Source organism: Xenopus laevis, chromosome 4L, assembly GCF_017654675.1.
Source record: "Xenopus laevis strain J_2021 chromosome 4L, Xenopus_laevis_v10.1, whole genome shotgun sequence".
NCBI classification, from domain to species: domain Eukaryota; kingdom Metazoa; phylum Chordata; class Amphibia; order Anura; family Pipidae; genus Xenopus; species Xenopus laevis.
The window spans coordinates 132,232,102-132,258,040 of NC_054377.1; positions in this window are offsets into that span (position 1 = coordinate 132,232,102).

Consider the following 25,939-nt stretch of genomic DNA (forward strand, 5'->3'; position numbering starts at 1 on the left):
CCACGCACACCCATCCAGGGCACCTTTTTCTTCCGGAGGGGGTTGTTGGTGGGGTCCACGAAGTCAAAGGAGGGGTCCAGGACGCTAGGGCAGAGAGCGCAATTACGCAATTACAGAAAAGCCAAATTTCCGGTTTGAAAACTGAAAATTTGTCTCTTAAAGTTAATAGTAACTGCAGTTTTGCCGCCCCTGGTAACTAGTGGGGCACCTCATTGGTGCAGCACCCCTGCCTCCATCCAGCAGTCATAAAACAAGCATTATTTCCAGTGCCAGAACTGGCGGTAGGCAGAGTAAGCCTAAGGCGCAAAGCTGGGGGCAGCACCAGGCACGCACCTTCTCTGCTTATCCTACCCCCTAGTCCGGTCCCTGCTCGCCGCTGTTGCCTGTGAGTCCGGTCTTTTTGCACACGTGCATGCTGTTCCTTTCGAGACGCAACTTTTTCACGCATGCCCGCTTCTTTGTGCATGCGCAAGCAGGTTTTCCTGCATGCACATGCAGGTTTTTGCACGCATGCACATCTGTGGGGTGCTATGCCCGGCCAGGCTGCCTTGGGCGCCTTGCTGGGTTGGCCCGGCGCTTTTTCAATCCCCGAAGAGCACTACAGTGGGTAATTCTATTATTAAACCAGCCTGATCTGATCACCCAGTAGCTGAATTATAACTCCCATGGTGTTTGGCTTTCCATGACACAGCAGAGAATGCTGGGAATTACAACTGAACTAGAATAGTCTCTATTTTGCTCTACACCACACTTACTTATGAACAGAGACGTAACTAGAGGGGACGGGCCCTGGCGCGGGACGTGCAGCCGGGCCCGCCCCCTCCGTACACATTTACGGCCGCATTTCCCATTTCTGGCCGCATTTCCCCTAGAATAGAGTGGCGTGCGAGCTGCCGGGGGGCCCTAAGGGGGTGCCCCCTGCTCCTCCGGTAGTTACGCCACTGCTTATGAACATGAATTGGCAGTGGCATGACTAATCATGCATCCACACCCCCCCTCCCACACCTACTTTTTACCTTTTTTGCAACCCAAAGTAGATCAGGGCCCCTTTGCAACCCCCCCCCCCCACACACACACACATCCCTGGTAGTTACAGCAATTGGATTCGGCCCCTGGAACCTGTTTTATAATATGGGTCTTTCTTTTATGTTACAGGTATGGAAACCATTATCTGGAAACCTGTAATCCAGAATGCTCCCAATTATGGGAAGGCTATCCAAATCCAATATTCGGTTTGGTATTTGGCCAGAAATTGGTAGAATCCAAATCTGAATCCTTAAATTCACCCTTCCTACCCCTGATTTGTATATGCAAATAATTTTTATTTTTTAAAACATTATTTTTTTTTCTTTAATAATGTTTGGCAGCAAAAAAATCCTACTGGCATAATTTAGGGGCAGATTTATTGAGGATTGAGTTGTGTTTTCCACTAAAATTTTAGGTTATTTTTTTTTTTGAGATTTATTATACCCCGACCCTGGAAATACCTCGAACCTCGGACCTGATGGTGGGTATGGTGGGTACTGGGTAATATGTGAGTTTTCTTTTTATACTCTCTCTATTAAGGCTTGATTCGTACTGTAGATTTACTGTAAATTGCTAAGTTTTCACTAATAAAAACATTCCCTTGTACCATTTAAAGATGTTAATATTCTTCATGATGTTTGAGTTTTTTTCAGAGGGTTTTGCCCGAAAAATCAAACAATTCGAGCAATTTGGGGGGTTTTTTTTGCCAAAAACTTGATTAATTTGAGTTCTTACCCCGAACTTGCTGAACCGAGTTTGTTCCATTGGTGGTTTTTTTGTGAGTTCATTTGAGTTTTAAAAAAACTCTAAAATTCGACCTTTGATAAATAACCCTCTACATTTTTAAATAATTTTTTAGCAAATTTAAGGTATGGTATTAAAATTATGGAAACTCTAAATAATAAATCCTTTACCTGTACAATTTTTGTAATAGAGTTTCGGGTACATGTTCATGTATTGTTGAAGCCCTAGGTAATCCCTGGCAGTAAGTATTTGTGGAAGAAAGGAGTGGGACAGGGGTACCTTGGGTCCACTGGAGGACCTGATTCCAAGTCCTCCCCCCCACATACGGATATAAGCCTACTTGGTTGCTGTGTGAGGCTGCACTGCCTGTGACAAGTCAGTGGCGTAACTAGATATTACTGGGCCCCACAGCAAATTATTTTTCAGGGTCCCAAAATGTTTAGAGGTTGACTTGTTTCTCCAATATTTATTGAAATTGTATATGAATTAGGGCCTCGTGGGGCCCCCTATACCTCCTGGGCCCCCCTGCAGCCGCAGGGTCTGCTTCCTCTATAGTTACGCCCCTGTGACAAGTAGAGGAGGCACCTGAAGGGAATTATTACGCCATGTCCTCTTTACTATGTGCCCCCATCATGTTACTCTCTCTTTAGCCATAATAAGCACAGCATAACCCAGACATGCCAGTAAAATCACTGCAGAAAATGGATTTGGAGAATTATATTAATTCCCTACAATAATTTCAGAAAACAGATGTAGAGCCGTGCATTAGCCCCATACAGGCCAACCTTTCTGCATTTCTTTCTTAGTTTGTTCCTAACTTTTACCATTTTTTTCAGTTCCACCCACCATTCCCATTAATTTTACATTCTGTGCTGTTATTCCCAGGTTTTCTCATGTACATTAAAGTACTGTCCCACCCACCCTTCTTCTCTTTCTCTAAATGAATATCTATTAGCTTCTAACTTATCTTTATTGTACTCCTCTTGTATTTTCCTTTCCTATACATTTGCTTCAATGTCATGCTTGAATATTTGTTTTTCATTTGTCTTCCCCATGACATACACTGTATATGCACGACCATTGCCTTGACTTTCAAACTTACTCTCAAACATAATATTTAAAACTCAAACAAGTAATATTATCTCTTTCCTTATTGTTCAATAAGCCAAAGAATTCTAACATCTTATCATATATTCTTCTCCGTACTAAATCTAAATTTAATACTCTCCAAAGAGCACAGATCATAGAGGTACATAAATGCAAAATCTGATTATTTCGGTTTAAGATGATTGATCCAATATTTATATATTGATCTTCTCACAGCCACAAATATTATTTGAAGAAATTCAATTGGATTAGGTTTCTATTTTGTCCCCAAGAATTGAAAACATTTCATAATATTGTTAGGAAGACTTAATAGACATATTAATGGATTAAGCTTTGAGGAGATGTTTAGAGACGAGGAAATCATCCTTTCAATTTCTTGCCATAAGGAACTAATCAAGGGACATGTCCATAGAAAAAGAAAAGTGTCTGGATAAAGATAATTACATTTAGGGAAAATGTTATTAATATGGCTAATATTTAAGCAGCATATAAAAGTCTCATAAGCCTAATGTATGAGGTGGAAATGCTGTTCCCTCCAAATTTCGGTACCAATTAAATTATTATAAGCCCTCAAAGATGAGATCAGATGTTCAGGAGAAATGGAAGTGCCATGAAAGATAGACCATGTAGCACTGGTTTTGTCTAGCAAGCGTTTAGGGTCATTGTCAAGAAGCAAAAAGTAATTCATTAGAACTTTTACATTAATAATATCTGGGCTATTTATATTAGTTTCAAGTGCACTTAAAATAGGATATTGATGGACTTATGATAACTTCTGCGCTGTAAATAAGCTAATTTATCACTTCCAATGCATCTTAACCACTCATGTTCACCAGTATTCTGAAGGACCCTGCTCTCCCCATACCCCACCCAAACACTAAAAAAAAGCAGCGGTGCAGGGACACTATGAAGATACTGCTGTACCAGTTGAAGGCCCACCAAAACCAGGGCCCACTAGGATATTTCCTTGTACCTAGTGACCATGTCTGACCCTTTGCACTTCCACCTTCAACTGCATCTGCTCTCAGCACTGGGTTAAAACTCTGGTACAAGACATAGAGCACAGGTGTTCAAGGTGCAAAGGGGCCTGTACTGAATGCCTACCATATGCTCCCTTTTCTATCCTACTTTATATTTTCACTTCCATTCCTTCCTATCTGTCTGTCTTGCTTAGTTCCTTTCACCCACTGGTCCATGTAGCTTCAAAAATTACAGAGTTGCCATAACTATGTTCTAGGAATTAGAGGAGACATCATTCGTGGGTTTCTAAGAAGATTTATTTAAAAATTATTCCCTTCTTAAAGGGATACTGTCATGGGAAAAAAATGTTTTTCATAATGAATCAGTTAATAGTGCTGCTCCAGCAGAATGCTGCACTGAAATCCATTTCTCAAAAGAGCAAACAGATTTTTTTATTCAATTTTGAAATCTGACATGGGGCTAGACATATTGTCAATTTCCCAGCTGCCCCAAGTCATGTGACTTGTGCTCTGATAAACTTCAATCACTCTTTACTACTGTACTGCAAGTTGGAGTAATATCACCCCCCTTCCTTTTCCCCCCCAGCAGCCAAACAAAAGAACAATGGGAAGGTAACCAGATAGCAGCTCCCTGACACAAGATAACAGCTGCCTGGTAGATCTAAGAACAACACTCAATAGTAAAAACCCAATGAGACACATTCAGTTACATTGAGAAGGAAAAACAGCAGCCTGCCAGAAAGCATTTTTCTCCTAAAGTGCAGGCACAAGTCACATGACCAGGGGCAGCTGGGAAATTGACAATATGTCTAGCCCCATGTCAGATTTCAAAATTGAATATAAAAAAATCTGTTTGCTCTTTTGAGAAATGGATTTCAGTGCAGAATTCTGCTGGAGCAGCACTATTAACTGATTCGTTTTGAAATTCTTTTTTTCCCATGACAGTATCCCTTTAAAGAGGCCCTGGAATATTATCCATGTCGGTGATGTTGGCAGTGTTCAGAAGCCCAGCATGCTGTTGAAATGAATAGGAGGTTTGAAACTCTTGAAAAGACCTAAGGTATAGAAGGCGATCCCTGGTGCTGGAAGGGAATTTAGGTCTACTGGCTGGGTAGAGTACAGCGTTAACTAATGACTTGCCCTGCCTGTAGATCTTGTGTCCTGGTGTGCTGATCTATACTGCCCATATACTCCCCTGAATAAAGGTAAGGTCTATACTATTTTTGTTGGTCCTTGTTGAGTTTCGTGAGTGCCTGGATGCCCGCTGTTTTCTGCTATTGGATTATCTGCTCCCCTAAAATGGGGATCTGGGGCCAGTACACTTAGACAACCTGATCTACGTGGTAAGTGCTTAAGATGTTGAGTCCTGTGCTCCAATTTGTAGTTTTAGAGGGTCTAGGTCCATCCAACCAAGAATAGGGTGGTCTATATCTATTTAAACAGGATTGAGGTGGTCTATGTCCATCTAACTAGGAGTAAGGTGGTCAGTGTTTATAGTGTAATAAAACCTCTGATTAACCAGCCCACACACATTATCTGTGAAATGTTACTCCTTGAAATAATACTCTTTTACCTCAAGGTACAGTTAGTACCTCCCTATTCTGTTCCTAAATTAACGGACACCGGCCTCACCTGAGCACATAGCAGTAACTTCTTATCTTTATTCAGTTAGGGAATGGGCAGTGCAGATGAGGCAGTAAATTACTATCTGAAATCATATTATGTTTCTTCATTTTAACAACCTCTAGCTTTCAGCCAGAACTGCAAGGGATTAAAATGCAGCTGGTATGGACACGGCACTATTATACATTACAATATTTCAACCTTTAAATAAAGTCAAGCTTATTAATATCTTGGAAATGAGCTGACTGGATCAACCTTTCCATCCCTATATGTCGTTAATCTTTTTATTTTTAACTACTGCCCAAAATTGAATAAGTAGAATTTAAAGAGGTATAAGAAAGCCAGTAAAGTATGGAATTGTGTTTTTTATGTTATTCTAGAACCAGAGCTTAGGTTTCTAGACTCCAAAAGGAGAGAATTGCCATATTCCACTGGAACGTCATCTACCCCATCTGCCGTCCCTTTTAAAGTTCACCCTGGAAACATCTTGTTATATGAGGTGACGGCAGAAGAACGTGGCATTCCGCTCATAAGCCCAACCCAAGTAACACAAGGCCCTTCAGGTAGATTCAAATGTCAGGCATGGAAAAGAAGGGGTGTCGCGTGTATATAAGATGTCACTTCCATTATTCACCAGCTTCCTATAGGCAACAAAACATATTCTTTTGTCTTGTTTTTTAATACTGCAGAATCTCAGAGTCATATTAACCCCCTGCAGCCAGATACTGTTTGGATTTCATATATTTTAGGACCCAGTACAAAAAATTATTTTCAGACTCCATCTTTTATGTAACATGACTGTCCAACCAAAGACTTACCAGCATCTACAACAGTTGAAGGGTGCCTGAAGGTGCTGAGTGATGAATTTCAATAACAACTTTACAGGTCAGATAATACATCTGTAGTCTTACTGTCCACATCCCACCTTAATATACTATACCTGTTATGACATATGTATAGTATTTCCCAAAACCTGTTATCATATTCCCCACTGTTATTCCATTAAAACTGTATACCTGCTATCCTTCAGCCACAGACCCTTCACAGAAACTATTATCCCAATGTTACTATAGGCTTCATCTCTCCCTACTATACCTGCTATCCCACAGTCACACTCCCTTCACAGAAACTATTATCCCACTGTTACTATAGGCACCATCTCTCCCGACTATACCTGCTATCCCACAGTCACACTCCCTTCCCAGAGACTATTATACCCACTGTTACTATAGGCACCATCTCTCCCTACTATACCTGCTATCCCACAGTCACACTCCCTTCCCAGAGACTATTATCCCACTGTTACTATAGGCACCATCTCTCCCTACTATACCTGCTATCCCACAGTCACACTCCCTTCCCAGAGATTATTATCCCACTGTTACTATAGGCACCATCTCTCCCTACTATACCTGCTGTCTAACAGCCACAGTCTCTTCCCAGAGACTTTTATCCCACTGTTACTATAGGCACCATATCTCCCTACTGTACCACCTATACCTGCTATCCCACAGTCATAGTCCCTTCCCAGAAACTATTATCCCACTGCTACTACAGGCACCATCTCTCCCTACAATACCTGCTATCACACAGCCACAGGCCCTTCCTAGAGACTATTATCCCACTGTTACTATAGTCCCCATCTCTCCCTACTATACCTGCTATCCCACAGTCACACTCCCTTCCCAGAGACTATTATCCACTGTTACTATAGGCACCATCTCTCCCTACTATACCTGCTATCCCACAGTCACACTCCCTTCCCAGAGACTATTATCCCACTGTTACTATAGGCACCATCTCTCCCTACTATACCTGCTACCCACAGCCACAGTCCCTTCCCAGAAACTATTATCCCACTGTTACTATAGGGACCATCTCTCCCTACTATTTATGCTATTTTATTTTGTTAATTCATAGCTCAAATTTCCCTGACTCTTCCTGCTAACTACTTCTCTGCAGGGCCCTGCTATATGCAGGGAGCAAAACAGTGAACAGCTCACCCCTATGGCTCCCAAAAGCATTTGTATCATATGGATATATTACCAGTATTAAACAGCCTGGGTCTCATAGGCCAGGATTCAATGATTCATTCAGTCATTTTGCCAAATATATATAATGGTATAGATTACAACATGAGGACTAATACTCCACATAGTATTGACCCTTACTTATCTTCTTGTTCTGTAGAATGAAGATGAGCTGTAGATTTATTATATTGATTTTAGTCCCTAAAGCCCCAGTTGTGAGTTGAAAGATTTGAGCAATGACAAAAAGCCCATTATTCACAGCCAGAGCCTGTTATCTGAGTTATTGTTCATTGCTTTTCCTGATGGACTCACAATCCATTCTCACTTTAGCTTTGCTCTAACGTTTAATCGAACATTCTTTTCTTTCTACCATTCACAGAGGCATTTGGTAAGGGAGGATGAAGGGAGAGCTTGTTCTTTCCTCCATGTCCATTTTGTTTAATGGCTTCCCATTCACGTAATGATCAGAAATTGCAATCAGGAAACTGAAGATCAATATGATCTCTCTTGATCATGAAACTCTATAGGAAACATTACCTGCAAACAGTCTGGCATAATTTGGATCTTCGTACCTTAAGGCTGTAAATATTAAATAAACCCAATAGGCTGGATTAATTATATCTTAGTCTGGATCAAGTACAAATTACTGTTTTTCTATTACAGAGATTTTCGAAAAAATCTGTATTATTAGGGTAAAATGGAGTCTATGGGCCTTTCTATAATTCGTAGCTTTCTGGATAACGGGTTTCTAGATAACGGATCCCATTCCTGTAATATTATAGTTTGTATTTATGCCATGGATATTCTAAGAGTTTGATTGAATCCTTTTAAGATGGTCGGTTTTTCTTCCTGGTTTCTTCCTAATGTCTTTTCTAGTGCAGTTTGTTAATTTCTACTTTACTTTTCATACATTTGTTGATATTTGCTTTTTTGTGAGTGTATGTTTATGATAAAAGGGGCATGCTTGATGTTTAATCATTTGCAAAGTCCTTGCAAATGAATTGCTTCAGGCTTTGCACTGATCCAGTTTTTCTCAAAAAGGAAATTCTAGAAAGAATTTTCCCAGGGCTCCCCAACCTCGGAGATGGGGGTCCACTTGTCTTGGACAGAAATCCAATGGTTAAATTACAATCTATTTTATTCTGAAGTGTTTAAACCTGTATTACCTGCAAATTCTTGTTGAGTTACAATCCCAAGAGTCACCTATGAATGAAGGTCATCTGTTGGATATTCCTTGTGTAGGTTATTCCCTTTTACAACTCGGAGTCCTGAGTGTAACAAAGACCCAGATGTTTCTGGGATTGGGTATTGGCTTTAAGAAAATAATTTCTATCAATGCATTCAATGAGGTTACGTTGTACTAAGAAGTTGTTTTATTAACAATTTACAAATGGTGTATCTTAGTGGTCATACTTGCATTTGGGGCATATCTTGCACCCCTTTAAAGAAACAGCAGAAGTGCAGCGGAAGCAATTAATAACTTGTTTGTCTAAATGACAGTAAAGCACAGGTCCATTTTGGAGTGCAAGGACTTGCCCCTCTCAATGATCACAGAGTGCAAAAATATTATCTTTCTTGGCATCTAAACAGATCATTTATTACATTGATCCAGTGCTAAATGTTGAGATAGGAATATACCTTTATACCCTACAAAGAAGGCGCTTAATGGCTCCCTTTAATGATATAAAAAAGAAACTACACTTTCCCAGGGAGACGTTTCAGGCTATTGCAGAAATGCTGACATTTACTGGAAATCCAGAGCCCTCCTTCCCTAGCATTTTGTGATGTCCTCTGCTGCCCTGGAGCTTGCACGTCAGTCATGTAGTCTCTTGTTCTCTTCACCTACACACTGAAAACTTGACTTTTATTTCTCCCTGTGATGGAGGCCTTGCCTCTGGATTTCTTCTGTTCTCATTTAGAGCTACAGAAAGGTTCAAACGCTATGTCAGAATGGCTGTGAATTGTTGCTTTCAGCAATGCATGTAACTGGGTCTCATAGATGCTGTTTCTCACGGCTGCTCCTTGATTCTGCAGAGGGAACTGATGATTCTGAAGACAGGGCTGTTCTGGGTGATTATGGGGGCAGAGAAGCCTATGTTGGCCCCTATATATGAACCAGAACTGGCTGCCCTTCAGATGCCAGGGGATTCTCGCACTTATAATTTAATAACATAATTCTTTAGGTTATTATCATGTATCATATTGTATAAAAAACATGAAAGTGTCACATTGTGCTGGCAGGACACTGGAAAAAAACACGGTGGGTAATGATAGGGGAATTTGTCCCGTTTTCACCACGATTTTCTCGAATTTTCCACGAAATTTGCGAAACTGGCATAAAATTTGCAAAACAAAGTTTTTGATGCTGGCGACAATTCACTGGCGTTGAAAAACCTTTTTTTTAAAAAATTCACTGCGCATTTGCAAATTTATTCTTCCACGGCAAAAAGCACAAATATTGCAGTGAATTCTTGCCTGGTGAATAAATTTGCCTATTATTAATGGTGGGCCCTGACCTGCTGCCCCTGGCAACACTAATTATAACTAACTAGTGCCCTCCCTTACCTCCCCCCTGCCCCAATAGTGAAGAGCAGAGAGAAGAGGCACACGCTGGTGGGGGTAGAGGGGTTGTGGTGGAGTGGGGACATGGACCCCCCCAGTCCGTCATTGGCCAGTGCATTACACTCCTTTTCCAAAAACGTTACTAATCCCTCCCATCTCTTCCACTTGCCAGGCATTGCTAGTGAGTCAGCAGCACTCGGCACACTGCACTGTAGAATAGGAACCAATCAGCAATGAGACAGACCTGAGAGGGAACTGAAGCCTGTCCCTGCTTGTGTCAATACAAGGCTGTGTTTGACTATCCCCAGTACTGTGTTTCTGACAAGGACTTCCCCCATTTGAATATAGATATAGCTAGGGGCCATACCAGATCTATCAGGAGCACCAATGAAGGGGACAATTTCAAAGTTAGTGATCATTTTTTGCCCAGAATTAGTGGTGACACATGTATTATGTATTATTATTTACAATATTAAGGGGATTTGCACAAAAATGCTTTATGTCTTTAAGTGCAAATTACAGGGGTCCATAGCGCCTTTGTGACTAGAGCCTCATTCACACTAGTAGATAATTAAGGTCCCCCTGTTGCCTTGGGGTAGGGCTGAACTGAAGGGGAGACTGCTGACTTGGTCAGTGGGTCCTAGGTAGTGATGAGTGGGATTTTTCGGCAGCCATGGAATCGTATCGAACTTCCAAATTGTTTCGTCCAAAAAAAAAAAGACCATTTGGACAAACAAGTTGCAGCAACAAAAAAAGTTGACACAAAGGTATTGACTTTAATGCATTTGGTGCGAGAGAAAATGTTGCCCGTACAAAATTTTTTACGCCCATTGACTTCAATGCATTTCACAAATTTTTTCACAGTTTCGCAAAGGGAACCATTCGCTCATCATTAATCTCGGGTGCCCATTTTACAGATGACAGCTGTTGGGAAGCATGTATCAGCAGGAGGCACTGCCCTTGGCACCACTGGACGGTCACCTCCTTCCCTTCTCGATTGGTACATGTACAAAGCCTATAATGCGCATGCGTTGATTGGATTTGAAAACAAGAGGTGCCCTCTGTCACCCTCAGTTCCATTGCTATAGTTAAAGTCAAGTGTCCAGCTACACGCTGGGGAATTTATTTCTTTTTGGATAAAAAAATTTTCCCTCCATATAGGAACCTAATAGTGATTTATAAAACTATAAAGAATAAAAAATAAGAACACACTGCAGTTGCTTTAGCGTTCCATTGTCTATATCACACATAAAGTCAGATGGAGCATCCACTTTAATATAAAATGCTCCTTTATCCAATATCCTGGTTACATTACACGCTGCAATCATAATTTCTTCCTAAATTGGTCCAAACTAGTCTGTATTATATCACACACTCTCAAAGTTCATTAAATAAACATATAGGCAACATTTAGTGCAAATGTGTTTCAATAGCTACTGCCAATTAATTAAGTGTACATTAAGCCACTTGTTAGATGCAAATTAATGATATCATGATTAGTAGGATTTATTAGACAGAAAGAGCGGAGCTTGGTTCGAATTGATTTTTCTCCGTGCTGGATGGAAATTTGGCCACAGTGAATGCTCCATTACGATTCAGCTCTGGCTCTTACAATTGTAAAGCAGTTTGGTGAACAGGAACCCAGCAGGTAGGACTGGAGTGGACTTCTAGGGTGTCCTCCATAGGGCCCCCTCTTGATCTTGCCTGAGCTGTGGCTCCTACAAGCCAGAGGGCATCTAAGGGGATACCCACGTAACACCCCAAGCCTACCCCTAATGAACACAGGGCTGTGGAACACAAGTGCAAAGATGTTTACCTAGGGTGCTCGGTGCTCAGTGCAGGGCAGGGTGCAAAAAGCATTTTTTGTATTTGGCACCCTGCCCCTTGTATACAGATTTGAAAAGAATTAGAAATGTAAGATAATTTTATTCTCTGTAGGATTCTGTTCTTCTTTTTTCTTGTAGGGGTGTCTCAAATGGCAGTTGGCCTTCAAAGCTTTAGGTGTAGATAGTTGTATTGCGATTGGTCTGCAGCCTTTCATTCTGAAAGGATGTTTGGGTTATGTTTGTAAATTTTTATCATATACAGTTCATTCAGTTGAGCTATTATAACCACCAAGTGTTTACACTAGTGAAGATTTATAGTTTTAAAAGTGAAGTTTTATAGTCAAGAATGACTGAGTCATCTTATCCATTATCACCCGAACTGGTTTGCATTGGGCTTTAGGACAGGGCCTGAATCTACAAGTGTCTCAGCCCCTGACTCTTCAGTCTATTATTTTATATATTTTTATCATACATAGGGATGGGAAAATTTTTTCGCCTTGTTTCGCCGCAAAAATGGCACCCATAGACTTGTATTGCATTGTGCGTCAAAAAAAAAAGACGCACATCAAAAAAAAAAATTCGCCATGCAACAAATATTTTTGGATGCCCATAGACTTTAATGCCCGTCAGTAACATTTTGCCGGCGGTGAATTTTTGGCAAAGGGGTCAAATTCGCCCATCCCTACATACTAAAAGTTGGTCTGCAGATAAGCTTTCCCTTTAATCACCACATTTTATCTATTAATATGTGAGTGCTTTTATGTTATAAGAAACATATATACTGCATCTTTATTGTATTTCTAGTGTTTCATTCAGGCTTCTCAGTATTTACTCTTCCCTGCGTTAATTATGCTTCCCTCTGTAATCCTGAGCCTCGGCCGCCGGCAATTTCTCATCAACTCTTCAGCTCATTTTACTAATATCTCCCTCCTACACTTTACTCTTTTGTTGCTCTGATTGCTGCTTTCCATCCTCTCCAACCTAAATGCATCATTCAGCCCAGGCTCCTCTCTGCCATCACATACATTCCAGCTTAATATTTCTTTCTTTGCTTACTCTCTCCTCCTCCGGGTTCTGTTGCTCTGGCATTAATAACTCGTTAATTGCTGTTTATTAATTCTGCTGTATAGTTACATACGTTTATTATAATATCCACTTTATATTGAGGATCTAAGTTATAATTTACTCTCTTTTTTCATGCAGCTCACAACAATCTATTTGGTACAAGGTGAGAACATCGGATGATATAGATGATTGTGATGCTGTATTTATCACATTATTACCACAATCCAATTTAGTGAACAGGAGTTGAATACTCCTTTAAATACACAACTAGCAGTTCTAAAAGCCTTGAGAATATCTGAATCCAGGGCCAGATTGGGAGTAAAAAGCAGCCCGGACAAAAAAATCAAAGTCGCCCACATATAAACGTGCAACATTAGTGGCCAGCCCCCCCCCCCCCGCACCAGTTTAAAAAAACACATAGTGAGTAGTAAAATATATTTTGCCTCAGGAACAGTGGTGCCTAACCAGCAGCAGGCCCTAATCATGGGGGGCACTGGGGTCAGGAAAGGCCTAGTAAGAACCCACATCTTACTGGCACCCTCCCTGCAGTCCTTATTTGCAGTGCAACAACATGGAGAAGGACCCAACATTTGCAGGGGGGATCCAGGAAAGCCACGTTAGGCCACTACTTAGGAAATACTTGTTTTGGCAAATACTGTAGGATTCTAATCTTTTTTATTTATTAGGGGGCACTGACACATAGAATACATTTTGGTAGGGATCCCCAGTTTATTGTATGCCTTTTTGAAGGGAGATTTTTAGTCATTTAAAGTGCTGACAGCCTAAATCATCCCGCACCTATTGGATGTTTTATTATTATGATGATCATCATCCTTTATTTACAGCGCCTCATAGATACTGTCCCACATTCATTTTGATGCAAAAAGTTTATCTCCTATTTCAGTTCCAGAGCCAGATGCAATTCAATGAGAAAAACATATCGCATTGAAATCAGAATAACTTGAAACAAGTTAGTCCTCCTTCAACTGGATCTCACGCAAATGTTTTCAGGTGATAAACCATAAAATATTATTTTCTCACGGAACTGAATCTGGTCCATATTATACGTTAGTCCCAGACTCAGTGGAGCTTCCAGTCTAAGGTTCCTACCACACACATACTATTGTCAGGAACCAGTTAATCTTTATGCACATGGCTGGAATGGAACCTAGGACTCCTTTACCATATTGAGATCCTAATTGAACAGCCTTTGGCTATAAGGGGATGATGGAAGTTGTAGTTCGCTAAGCTGTTGAGATGGGCAGGTCTCTGAATAAGGGCACTTACTGACGAGCGGTTGAAGCTGCGCTCCCCTGCGTTACGTTTTTCTGCGTTCAGACGCAGGAGAACGCAGGAATAGACACATTTAGCTATTTTCAATGGGGCTTTACTCACACAGGTGCATGTAGGCGCCGAACGCAGGAAAAATGCAGCATGTTGCGTCTCAACCTGTGTTCTACATGTGCCTGTGTGAGTACAGCCCCATTGAAAAAAGCTAAATGCATCTATTCCTGCGCTCCGCTGCGGCTGAATCCAGAAAAACGGAACGCAGGCGAGCGCAGCTTCAACCGCTCGTCAGTAAGAGCCCTTAAGCTGCTAAAAAAGTAACAGCATAACTACTTGTCTTGATAGACTTTCAGCAGATAATGGGTTAACTGTGGCAGCTACAAGCAGGTGTTGCTGAAAGACTCAGTGATGAAAAGCTAATCAGGCCTTTAATTTGTGAATCGTATATCTATTCTTCTTCTCTCTGGCACCAGCAGCCTCTGCACTAACAGCCAGCTCTGCAGGTGCAGCAAATACATGGATGGCAGTCGGTACAATGGAATCTTGATAGCAGAATGTACTGTACATGTCACTAGCTTACTAGTGCTTATGGCAAAGGAACACTCATTACAGCTGTATCAAGGGGACCTCAGTTTCAGTTGTAAGGGCCTTGGTTTAATTTAATGTGCATGGAATGTCGAATGACGTTTTTGCAAATGAAAAAGTTAGCATTTGGATACACTGGGGGTTGAGGTGCCCTTTAAAGCATGTCTGCAAGGCCTACAGAAGTTGTTTCCAAATTGTTGGGTCACCCTAGGGGGGGGCAGACTTTAGACCACTTTGAGAAGAATGCCAATGCACTCTCCTAAATATTTTAAGGGCTCTTACACGCGACCGTTTTGTCGTGCGCTCCTCTGCTTTGCGCTTTCGTCCGTTCAGCTGCAGGGGAGCGCAGGAGTAGATGCACTCAATTATTGTGAAGGGGGCAGACGAATGAAAGCAGCAAACGCTGGTGGGACGCAGCATGTTGCATTTCACCTGTGTTCGGCGCATACATGCATCTGTGTGAGTACAGCCCCCTTCACAATATTGAGTGTGTCTACTCCTGTGTTACCCTGCGGCTGTACGGAAGAAAACGCAACGCAGGGGAGTGCAGGAAAAAACGACCGTATGTAAGAACCCTAAAGGTGGTTCTATTTTTGTAGGAAATACTTGTCCTATGCCCTTCTAGAGATGATATTCTTGGAACTAAATATCTGATGTAGCAATGTTTCCGTCTGTAACCTTGTTACAAGTTAAGGCCCTGTGACCACGTGTTGGACCTCAAAGGGAAGGCTTGAACCAAAAAAGTCTGGCCTACAGCATAGACTGGACGAGGGGGATCTAGTTAATCCCCAGTTCATCTTTTGGTTATGGTTAGTGGTGAAAGTGAAACTTGGTTATGGGTTTGAAGAGGAAACACTCACTGGGCTTTCCTCTTATTTGTTTATAGTACAGTATTTCATTTTACCAAAAAAAAGTTGTGCTTAAAGGAATACTGTCATGGGAAAAATTAATTTTTTTCAAAATGCATCAGTTAATATTGCTCCTCCAGCAAAATTCTGCACTGCAATCCATTTCTCAAAAGAGAAAACTGTTTTTTCTATATTTAATTGTGAAGTCTGACATGGGGCTAGACATATTGTCAGTTTCCCAGCTGCCCCCAGTCATGTGACTTGTGCTCTGATAAACTTCAGTCACTGTTTACTGCAAGTTGGAGGGATATCACCCCCCTCCCTTTCTCCCAGCAGCCTAACAACAGAACAATGAGAAGGTAACCAGATAGCGGCTCCCTAACACAAGATAACATCTTCCTGGTGGATCTGAGGGTAATGTCACACCTGGAGATTCGGGGAGATCCGGCGGCTGATCACCTCTTCTTTGAGGAGACTAATCTCCCTGAGCTGCTTCCCCCTTCCACCTGCTACAATGAAAAAATGCCTGCGGCATGGCGCTCGCGGTGCTTCGTTTTCTGAAGTCGCCTGAAGTTTCCTTGTGAGGCAACTTTGTTTTTTCATTGTAGCAGGCAGAAGACAGGGGGAAGCGGTTCGGGGAGTTCAATCGCCCCAAAGAAGAGGCGAACGATTAGTGGCTGGGCGACTAAATCTCCCCGAATCTCCAGGTGTGACCTTATCCTGAGAACAGCACTCAATAGTAAAATCCAGGTCCCACTGTGACACATTCAGTTACATCGAGTAAGAGAAATGCTGACTCTTTCTGAAAGCACATGACCAGGCAAAATGACCTAAGATGACTGCCTACACACCAATATTACAACTTAAAAAAAATACACTTGCTGGTTCAGGAATTAAATTTTATGTTGTAGAGGGAATTATTTGCAGCATAAACAGTGTCATTTAGAAATAAAAACGACATCATAAAAATCATCACAGAATCCCTTAAATTGAATTCTTCAGCCACCATAATCTGCTCCAATGCATGAGTTTTGCTGGTTGCTCCTCTAAAGCAGACAATGAAACATTTTAACCTTGCTCCTTTGGTGAACTCAGTCATTTTATGGATCACTTGTGACTTTAGTCCTGAAATTTTGTCTGTCAGAGAAGATATCCTAGCTATTTAAGACATTAGAGAATCTGCCCTATGGGTCTGGTACATTGAGCAAGATGGTTTCAGCAGAAGGCCCCCTCTGTAACTCAACCAGTGAGATTTTCTCCATAATTTTACACCCTTTGACCACATTTCTCTTGAGCCTCAAGGCAGGGCCAGGCCAAGCCAACTGGGTGCCCTAGGCAACTCAACTAGCCACCTTGCTCCCCCCACCCGTGACGTCAGATGGGGAGGCCGTGATGACACAGGGGATAGCGGCAGAGGGGGAGGGGAAAGCAGAGAAGCAGAGGAGAGTGAACAAGGACAGACAGAAGGAGTAGACAGAAGACCCTTTAACAGGTACCTGCCCAACATCCTATGCAGAAATCTAGTATAGGTAAATCTAAAAACAACTGGACTTGCTGAGTAATCAATGAAGACGTTTCAACTGACTGAAGTTCTCGTCATATAAATTCTTCCACTAATCCAATCACAATGGCACATTGTAACTCTTCAAAGAGATGACATCTGAAAATTCACAGAGGTGTTGATTGTGTGTAGTTACTGTGATAGGATTACCAATATGTCATGCAACTCCTAGAAACAGGTGTTACTTTTGAGAGTTGCATTAATGGATGTTTGAAGTGTTCTGAAACAACCGGGGTGTTAGAACAGTACTAGTGAAACGTCTTCAATGATTACTCAGCAAGTCCATTTGTTTTTAGATTGACCTTTACTAGATATACCATGACCTGGATGAATGAAAATCTTCATAGTCATCCTCTGCAGATGCCTCTTCTGCCTACCCCTAGTTCCAGTCCTGCCCCAAGGACTTAAAGCACCATCTTTTGTTGAACACACTGGAACACTGGTTCCCAGTCTGTGGGACTGATCCTAGGGGACTGCGTGGAACAAGGGCAGGGGCTATAAATTTGGAGAGAAATGCGTAAAAAACAGCTTGAGGTTAAACTGGCAGAGATGTGGAATGAAAACATATTTGCTATTCTGTATGTTCGTGCAGCTAATTGCTAATATACTGATGTTTTCCTGTATCTGTGAACTTTTCAAAAGGCTCCCTTTAGCTCTTGAAAAGTTCTATTGACCCAAGGATGAACCTTTAAGTGGGGCATGAACTGAAAAAGTTTGACAACCACCAGTCTATCATAGGAGTATTAAGTTAACTAAAGTAAAAAACAATTGTTCGTGGTGTGACTACACAGGCGCATGATTTAAGAGGTTTAGCAGGTTTTATACAGTATGGTGATTTGGAGAGCAGCCCAAGAACATCAAGTGCAGTCAATGAGCTGGTCCCACATACAGTGAAAGTCTATAAAAGTCCTTTGACCTATTTCTTCTGGGGGGTTAATCTATGCTTGTTGTAATGTGTCACTTCCCTATTATAACTTTGGAAGATCCCATGTGCAGTATGTGTTCTGAAGCAGTGTGGGCTTATTCATCAACTTTGTGAATCCAGATTGAAGGAAAGAAAGCAGCTTTCAGAGATGGTATTAAGCACCAGATGATTGGCAGTGCCCAGCGTCGCAATATATGGAAATCAGACGATAAGAATCGGGTCCTGAGCTTTGCAGCCACACAGAAGTGTAATTATCTTTCACTTATCAGACCTGGTAGCCTTTATTCTTTTAATATGATTTTTTTTTCCTGGACCCCATTTGGCCGTGAGAACACAATTTAATTCTGCTTGTATTTACAGGCCAGGATGGTTTCTGTTGGGGCAGTTACCAGAGAAGTTTCTTTTTTTCTCAGTCTGTTAATATAGATTCTTTGGTTGCAGGATGCGGGACATGCATTTAAGCCTATTGAGGCTGTGGAATAGAAATGAGGAATGCTGCCTGCGATAAGGCCAAGCTGGCCGACTGCTGTGCCGCTACTGAGCCCGGCAGAGAGATAAGCTGGATTCTTGGAGCGTTTTTACGCAGTGTGCTCTTATTAATCGGAACACGAAAACCCAACCTCAGATTTTTTAAATCTCTTTATCAGGGAGCCCCAGGAGGGAGTAAAGATGGGGACATGGGTACAATGCTTGCTTTAAATAGCTGGTGAGGCTCTTCTGCTCTGCTGTAATTAACCTGTGTAGTACTGGCAGTTCAGACCCGGATTTCTTTTTTTTTTTTTTTGGTTCTTTTGTAGCCATAGAAGTTACAGTGGGATACAGGAAAGTCCAACGAGCATCCATGATCTAGCCCTTGTAAAACTACATCAAGCCTCAAGCTAAAGTTACAGTGTGATACAGAAAAGTCCAATAAGCATCCATGATCTAGCCTCACGCTGGATGTTTTCAACTTGTGATGAAAGGTTTATCAGAAGCAAGCCACACAAGATAAGGGTGATTTATAAATGTGTGGTGCAAATTGAAAAAAAAATGGGCAGAAATTGCAATGTCTTTTGCACACTTGTGGTTAGCCCCACACTTTTTTGGTTGGCCATAGGTCTAAGAGTGCAGAGTCCTGCATGTGCCCCAAGAATACAGTGCTGCCTGTGGTTGGACCTCCTGATCACAGTCACACCCCAGATCCAAGTGCTTTTTGAATAAGCACTATGGTAAAGGACCCTTAGTGTCTTTTGGAACTCATTATGTATTTAGCCAGTATAATTTCTGAATGCCTATTTAGCATTGATATACTGTAGATAGTACATTACTATGGACTAGTCACATGACTCATAGGCTCACTTGAGCAAGATCGGACTGGGCTGGCGGGATACCAAGAATTATCCAGCCCCAGCCATTGTGGGCCCTGCTGACCCAAACCCGATTCCCACCTGCTGCGCTGTTGCCATCACCTTTACTGTGCTGTTGCTCCTCTCACAGCATTTCCTCCTCCAATCTTGTCAAAAAAAGTATAGGGGGGCAGGGCAGAGTCCTGCAGCGGGTCGGGTACCCACAAAAAAAGTGAAATGAGGGTAAGATTTTCAGGTGCAGGTATAGATGCAGGTCTGCGGAGTCACAGGTCTGCAAGACGCAAGTCGGGTTGCGGGCCTCTTCCTGCTGCAGCTCTTTCCCTGCAGATTTCCCTCCACTCATCTTCCCTCCCATCTGACTTCCAGCACAGCTCTCTTACATCACACAGCATGCTTCTGTTCTTCTCCCTCTCGAATACCGGCCATGTTTGATGATGTCACTTCCGGTTTGCAGCAATAACACTTCCAGTTTAATGGTGGTCAACAGGTTGCGGGTCAGGTTGCGGATAAGGCAGTTGCGGGTCTGGGTCGGGTAGTGGTTCAAAGTGGGTAAATATGCGGGTTGCGGTTCGCGTTGCGGGCTGCGGGTTCGGGTCTGGGTCATAGAAATTGGTTCCACGGAGGACTCTAGTGCAGGGCTGCCAGTGGGTGAGCGAGTGGACGGGGGCCCCGTAAAGGGTGTGGGGGCCCCTCGCGTAGGTGGGCCTCACGCACCCCAGTCTAACCCTGCACTTAAGCAGTACATTAGTCACATATTGACAGCAGGAATCACAACTACTATCTACTTGTGCTTCTTTGCTGGGACTGTAGACTTTGTAGGGATATCCTTTAGTTACCTGCGTGGTCCAAGAATAACAAACCACAATGCTGGATATGTGAGTGGAAAGGTCCTCCATTATGCTATTGTTTTCAGATGTCCTTGGAATCCTGCTCCATTGCACATTACATGCTGTTATTTCCAGGGAGATCCTCTCCTTATTGCTACCGTCCTCTGTTCCATTTCTGCTTTGCTTAAATTGTACCAATTCTTCCGGGAGAAGTTTCCACGTTGGCCACAACCTTCCTATAAAATAGATTTGCATTTCATATTAGTATGCAAAAGGTTATTTAATGGAAGTTTAGTGGCATCTAAAAGTGCCTGAGACATTTATCACAGACCTGAGCCAGCTGGCCGCACGCTTAGGCAATAGCTACCCGGGAAGCAGAGAGTCACAGACCCTCAATAAATCTGGTAATTTATAACTTTAATAAATGATCTCAATTGCAGTCTGCCAGGCTGAGCAAAGCTTTACGTTGCAGTAAGTGCGCCCGCGGCCTTGCAATATTCTCTACAGCAAGGAAACAATTTGCCTCGCTCCTCTGATATCTCTGTTAGAAAAAGGTCTCACAGGGAGCCTAAAAGTTCTCTTCCAAATTTGCCTTGAGCTTTTGGATGAGCTTATCTATAGACTGGTAGGAATATATTATTAATATTCAGCTCTCACTTATATTGGGGCTCATTAAGTGCTCAGACCCAGACTGAATAGTGCAATGGGCTGTGTGCTTCTACTGATGTGAGGTGGTGTCATTCTTCAATACCCTTTGGCAAAGGTAGTGTACATTAGAAGTGATACAGAAAATGCCAGCTGATGCTGACCATATCTTACTGCTCATGAGCTGTCAGACTGAACACAAGGCACCAGATGGAGCTTGTAGTTTATTGAACTGCAATTATGCCCCTTAGAGGTCATTCAGGGAGTGCAGAGGGAGCATTGGGCAGGGGGATGTGCCTCCCCTCCTGCACCTGTGCTGCAAAATAGAGGTAGTGCTGGGTTCATTGGGACAGTTCCCTGGTGCCCCTACAGAAATACCCCAGTCCATTGCAGGAGCACCAGCCTGGGGTACCAGGTAAGCTATTATAATTACTGGGAGATACCTAACATTTGCTTCACAGTATGTTTTATTTTTTTCTGCTAGGATTGTGCCTACTCTTACGTAATCAGTTGAGCACTGAAGAGGGAGGGAAGGAAAGTGAGGGCCTAATTAGTTCATGAATCTGCGAGCTGAGGGGATTTAGGCTCATTTGACTGTAATTCTAATAGAGATTATGAATCCCATTGGTCCTTAGGGTGCCAGTCTTGCATGTCAGGAAACACACACTGTGACAAGAGTGCCCTATTATTTTAATGATTGCGGTAAAGTTGGGGGGCAAAAGGGTACTGACATACGGGCTCTGTTGTAATCTTAAAGTATAGATAAAAGAAGAAGCCCCCCCCCTCCGGCATTGAAGAAAAGCTGAGGACACCTAGAAATCTACACCCACGATAACACTTACCCCCTTGTTGTTGTTTGAGATGGGAAAGTTTCTCTTCAGTACCATGGACAGTGTAGCAAAAGTATGGCATCTATTTCAGAATCCATTATCCATGTACCCATTATCCAAGCCACCCAAGATACTAGATTCCTTTACCTACATCCTTTTGGTTCCCTCCTGTCAACGCCTAGTGAAGCCATGTCTCTTTTTTTTTTTCCTTTGTGTAATTTGACTTTCTAATTTTCCATTTGACTTTCTACCATGTGTTACAGCAATGCAGACCTAAACTTACACTATAAAAGGATGGGGAATAACTGACACATAAGGTTATGCCTTACAGCACTAACTGCTCACATTATGAACCCAACCACCTTTTCATTATATCTGAGGCAGGGGGCATTCATTATACTATGAACAATCAAAGAAAGGTCTGAACATTTAGCTGTTTATCTTTTATGAATATTTGGCATTGCTCAAAGCATGCACATTTGCACACACCTTATGGATAATGGCAACCAATCGTGTTTTTGTTCTGTTATTCTTCCTGCAGTTGGGTGCAGGCCCGGACTGGCAATCTGTGGGTTCTGGCAAATGCCAGAGGGGCTGCTGTATGGTTCCATAGAAAGTTACCATATAGTGGGCTGGTAGGAGGCTGTGTGGGCTGGTAGGGGGCTGTTTGGGCCTCTGTGTACTTGGAATGGCAGGGCCTATTTTGACTCCCAGTCCAGGCCTGGTTGGGTGAACACATTAATCACTGATTGGTTGGTATTAAATGAACCCCAGTATCACCAAATGTTAGGGTTGCCACCTGGCCTGTATATTACTTTTCTGGCCAGTAAAAATTAAGCTTGATGCCAATTTAATTAATAGGGTATAAATATAAAAATACAGAAATGACAGAAATAGTTGCAGTCTTACTTACCCTATCTTTTTCATGTTGGCTGTCCCTCAAAATCTTATTTGATTTTTATCTTGAGCCATTACATTCGAAATACCCACAGAATATATTGGTTTTGTTTTCATTTCTCATTCCTTCATCACCCATGTGGTTACCATTCTCATACCTTGAGGGTGTAACTACAGAAGAAGCAGATCCTGCGGCTGCTGGAGGGCCCAACAGGTATATATAATTAATGAGCAATTTCAACATATATATTGGTTAAACAGGACAACTACTGGCTATGTTGGGGGCCCTAAAATTAATTTGCTGTGGGGCCCAGTAACATCTAGTTACACCACTGCTCTGCCTGGTGAGTACAGAGCCAGGGGCATTGGTGTTGAGAGAATGGAAATGGTCAGAAGACCATAGTGCATTTTATAGGCTTCCCAAAATTGCATACTTTTCCTTAAATAACATTAGATAATCTTAGTATCAAAATGAAAGCAAACTGGCTCTGTCTAAATTCCCCTGTATGTTGGCTGAACCCTGCCTACTGTTCAGTCAGAGCCAGGAATGGTCAGGGTTTTAGTAATCAATCCCAGCAGCCAGTGCACAGAGTCTGTATAATGTCCCACATTCTGTGAAAGTATTACAGATACAACTTTTCCAAAAGCAGATTTTTTTATTGGAAACCACATAATTTAAACATACTGCACAAATGTTTAATAAAACTAGTGTTTAAAGGGGACATGCAACTAAGAGAGGCACTTAGGTGAGTAGTAGCTAGAGGTAGGCCAGATTTATGGAGTTCACTGTAGGTCGTGAGAAGTTGTGGAAGCCCAGCTAGCTGATTTACTTAGCCTACAATGAGGAGTAAGGAAGGGGTCAGGACCCTGGCTGTACCACGACCAGTAAGGGATCTAGTATATAGGGAGCTAGGACTAGGTAGGTCCTGCTGTCACATAGAAGGTATCCTATGCCCAAACCCTGGGAGAATCTGGGAGCTACAGAGCCATCTGACCTGAAGGAGGAGAGTCAGGAAAGTATGAAAGTCAGGAAAGTAGGCAGCAAGGGCCTGGGAATCTTTGTGCTGTAATTGATGATAATATTATAGGGACTTGTGTGAACAGTCTAGAGAAGCTGTTCCAGTGAGTCTGTAAAAAAAGTAGTTAATAGTAGGATTATCTGCAAGATGTGTTATATTTTAATTGTTCAACTACATGTCTCCCATTCTCTGTAATGTTGTTGTGTCCTTTAAAGGACCCACCACCCATGGTTCTCCATTTTACGCATGGCTATGGGGGTCTGCCTACTGTTTAAACTAGACAGGATGGGTGGGTGAGCCAGAGTATTATGGGGAAATAAGGTAGACTGGGCAGTGGGATTAGTAAGGGGTCATTGGGGAGGAGTGAAGGGGGGCATACAGTTTACCAGCTAAGGAGAGCCCTCTGTTGCAAGAAGAACAGACGAATAGTAACTTTAAATCTAATTCTTCATGAAATAATGTAAATATCAGTAGTAAACCTCTGCTGTATGCTGGTGAATGCACAGAGTTCGTCAGGTAACATGGGAGAGCTAAAGTTAATTGCATGCGCTAATAACTATGATATAATTGGTATCACTGAGACCTGCTGGGATGAAACCTGTGACTGGGCTATCAATTTAAATGGCTACACCCTTTTAAGGAGAGGCAGAGGTATTTAAAAGGGTAGAGGAGTTTGTCTTTATGTAAAACCTGAATTAAAGCCATCTCTAAAGAAATAACCATGGATGGCACTCAGGAGGGTGTGGAATCCCTTTGGTTGAGATTTCGACTGGGCAAAAAGCTACAAAGAAAATTATCATTGGTGCATGCTACAAACCACCTCAAATAAATGATGAAATTGGGGCCCAACTACTATTACAAATGGAGGGTGATTCACAACTAGGTCAGTTTATTATTATAGGTGACTTCAATTATCCAGACATCGCCCGGGATAATGGGGTTTTGTAAATATGCTTAATGACAACTTTTTATTTCAGCTAGTTCAAGAACCTACTAGGAATGTTTGTTTTAGACATGCAAACTTTGCCTGTATAAGGGCATCTCTGCAACATCATTGGGAAAGGCTTAAACATAGAAGACAAAGGCTTAAACATAGAAGACAAATGGGAAGTCTTTAAAAGGCTTAATAAATATACGTCAGTATATTCTCCTTGTAAGCAATGGGACGTTTTTGCAAAACAAAAACTTTCGGGTTTGACAGAATTGTTGGTGTGGGGGTTGGTAAGAAAAGTCGTGCTTTTAAGGCATTCAAGTTAGCTGGGACAGCTGAAAATTTTGTCAGGAATCCGACAAGCTAAAATCGATACAGAAAAGAGCGTTGCAGCAAGCAGTAAAATGAACCCAAAATTATTTTTAAATATGTAAATAGTAAAAAAATTAAGCAGGATGGGGTGGGACCATTGTATTCTGAGGGGGATTAGTTGATTGATGAGAACAGAGATAAAGCAGAGATTCTGAACTGTTATTTTTCGTCTGTCTACACAAATGAGGATCGAAGTAATGAAGGTTTCCTTCTAAATATTCCAAATTCTATTAATAACAATTGATGAATGGGTCAATCAAGGGGAAATTTAAAAGATACTAGAACACGTAAAGAAAAATAAAGGTCCGGGACTGGATGGTATTCATCCCAGGGCACTAAATGAGCCACACCTCTTTGCTTAATTTTTCAGGATTTATTGAGGTCTGGCATGGTGCAGAAAGACTGACGAATTGCTAATGTGGTGCCACTATTTAAAAAGGGATCCCATCCTCAGCCTCAGGGTAGATAGTTGTTTTCGCTGGAGAAAAGATGCTTGTGAGGGGACATGATTACACTTTCCAAGTATATTAGAGGACATTATAGACAAATAGCAAGGGACCTTTTTACCCAAAAAGTGGATCACTGTACAAGAGGCCTACCCTTTAGACTAGAAGAAAAGAACTTTCATTAGAAGCAACGTAGGGGGTTCTTTACAATGAGGACAGTGAGATTGTGGAATGCACTGCCGGGTGATGTTGTGATGGCTGATTCAGTTAATGAGTGGCTTGGATGATTTCTTGGACAATCATAATATCCAAGGCTATTGTGATACTAACATCTACAAATAAATAAATAACAAATAAACATGTAACGCTAATCTGGACTATCCACACCCTCACTTTCCAGCTAGTGAACAAAGCATGGTTACATTTGGACTCACACTTCAGGATCAGGGCCTTCGCT